The sequence below is a fragment of the Lathyrus oleraceus genome, chromosome 1, assembly GCF_024323335.1.
Source record: "Lathyrus oleraceus cultivar Zhongwan6 chromosome 1, CAAS_Psat_ZW6_1.0, whole genome shotgun sequence".
Taxonomy (NCBI): domain Eukaryota; kingdom Viridiplantae; phylum Streptophyta; class Magnoliopsida; order Fabales; family Fabaceae; genus Lathyrus; species Lathyrus oleraceus.
The window spans coordinates 17,927,402-17,930,126 of record NC_066579.1 but is presented as its reverse complement, the minus strand read 5'-3'; positions in this window follow the sequence as shown (position 1 = coordinate 17,930,126).

Genomic DNA, 2,725 nt, shown 5'->3' with positions numbered 1-2,725 from the left:
CAATCAAATACTTCGACCTCTTGGATGTTTTGGAGAGGCATCTCGTCTCTCTTACCAATCCCACCGCTTCTTTGGCAACTATCACAACCTTGCGCATGGGCATGTGCGTCTTTGAAAATAGTGGGCCAATAAAATCCCGACTGAAGGACTTTAGTGGCCGTTCTTACCCCATTATAGTGTCCGCCGTAAGGCGAGTTGTGACAATGCCAAAGGATGCTCTGCGCCTCATTGCCGGTAACACACCTTCTCAAAAGGTTGTCACCATCCAACTTAAACAAATATGGGTCATCCCATACGTAGTACTTGGCATCCGACAGAAATTTCCTCTTTTGGTTCGAAGTTAGGTCGGGAGGCACCACACCACTAGCCTTGTGGTTCACAAAGTCTGCAAACCATGGCCTAACTTGAATTTTGAAAAGTTTTTCATCAGGAAACTCTTCCCGAATTTCCTTCTCTGAAGCGGTAACCTCCACATTAACTAAGCGAGATAAATGATCCGCCACCAAATTTTCCGATCCTTTCTTGTCTTTGATTTCAACATCAAATTCTTGCAACAAGAGGATCCAACGGATGAGCCTTTGCTTCGAATCCGGTTTGGTGAGCAAATATTTAATCGCCGAGTGGTCGGTATACACTACGACTTTGGACCCTATAAGATAAGACCTAAACTTTTCAAGCGCATACACTATCACAAGTAATTCTTTTTCAGTGGTGGCATAGTTAATTTAAGCCTCATTAAGAACTTTACTTGCGTAATGTATCGCATGAAATTTTTTCTCTTTTCTTTGGCCTAATACCGCTCCGATTGCATAGTCGCTCGCGTCACACATGAGCTCAAAATTTAGATTCCAATTTGGAGCGACTATAATTGGAGCGGTAACCAATTTTTCCTTTAAAATCTCAAAAGCTTGTAAACACTCATCAGTTAAAAGAAATACCTGGTCCTTAGCTAGCAAATTACTCAAAGGCTTAGCTACCTTTGAGAAGTCTTTGATAAAGCGCCGATAGAAACCGGCATGCCCCAAAAAGCTTCGGATTCCCTTCACATTCACCGGAGGAGGTAACTTTTCAATCACTTCAACTTTAGCACGATCAACTTCAAGCCCTCTTGAAGAGACTTTATGCCCAAGCACGATCCCCTCGGTCACCATGAAGTGGCACTTCTCCCAATTAAGCACAAGATTGGTCTTCACACATCTTTCAAGAACCGTTTCCAAGTTTGCCAAGCATAGACTAAAGGAACCACCAAATACTGAGAAGTCATCCATAAAGACTTCCATTGTTTTCTCGATAAGGTCGGCAAAAATAGCTTATACACATCTTTGGAAAGTCGCTGGTGCATTGCATAACCCAAAGGGCATTTTACGGTATGTGAAAATTCTAAAGGGACATGTGAAAGCCGTCTTTTCATGATCGGCTGGATCAACCGCAATTTGGTTATACCCGAAATAGCCATCTAAGAAACAATAATATTGTTGCCCCGAGAGTCTTTCTAACATTTGATCCATGGACGGGAGTGGAAAATGATCTTTTCGAGTTGCAGTATTCAACCTCCTATAATCAATGCACATACGCCACCCCGTTGCAACTTTGGTCGGGATCAACTCATCCTTATCATTTCGAATCACGGTAATGCCCCCTTTCTTCGGAACCACATGTACGGGACTAACCCATGGGCTATCCGAAATCGGGTAAATCATTCCCGCATCCAACAACTTAACAACTTCCTTCCTAACAACTTCCTTCATAGTAGGATTTAAGCGGCATTGCGGTTGAGCTACCGGCTTAAAGTCCTCTTCCATTAAGATCTTGTGCATGCAATAGGAAGGACTAATTCCCTTGAGATCGGAAAGAGTCCAACCCATGGCTTATTGATTCTTTTTCAACACATTGATCAAACGGGCTTCTTCATCTTTTGACAAAAGGTTGCTTATGATGACCGACTTTGCTTCGGTCTCGTCGAGGAATGCATACTTCAAAGTAGAAGGTAACATTTTCAATTCAATAGGCGATTTTTCCTTGTTAACCTCCTTCTTCAAGTCTTCCTCCTCAACTTCCCACGGTTGTAGTTCGTTTAAACTATCAAGTTCCCTTAAGCATTCATCAAGAGCTTGCTCTTCTTCAAATGTGAAAACTTCATAGGAGTCATCAAGAGCTAACTCCATAGGAGATATCTCGTGAATATGCTTAGAAACTTCAAAGGTTGCATCTTCAATCGCATCAATGCGAAAACTATCACGTCTATCATTTGAATGCTTCATGGCTTCGAAAAGGTCAAATGTAACTTCTTCATTTTGGACCCTTACCTTCATCAAACCGTCGTCAACGTCTATCATCATCCATGCGGTTTTCATGAACGGTCGACCAAGAATGAGCGGAGCATCGTCGTCCTCTTCCATATCAATCACAATGAAATCGACCGGGAAAAAGAATTTGTCGACTTTAACCAAAACATCTTGGGTTACGCCATGAGGATGGGTAGTCGACTTATCGGCCAATTGCAAAGTCATCCGGATGGACTTAATTTCAATGTTGCCAAGCCTCTTCACAATAGACAATGGTATAAGATTAATGCTTGACCCCAAATCAATTAGCCCCTTTCCGACATAGACATAACCAATTTTAACCGGCAAAGTAACTCGCCCCGGGTCAACCTCTTTTTTTGGAAGCGTCCTTTGAATGATTGCACTACAGCTCGCATCTAGGACAATGGTCTCCGGTTCCG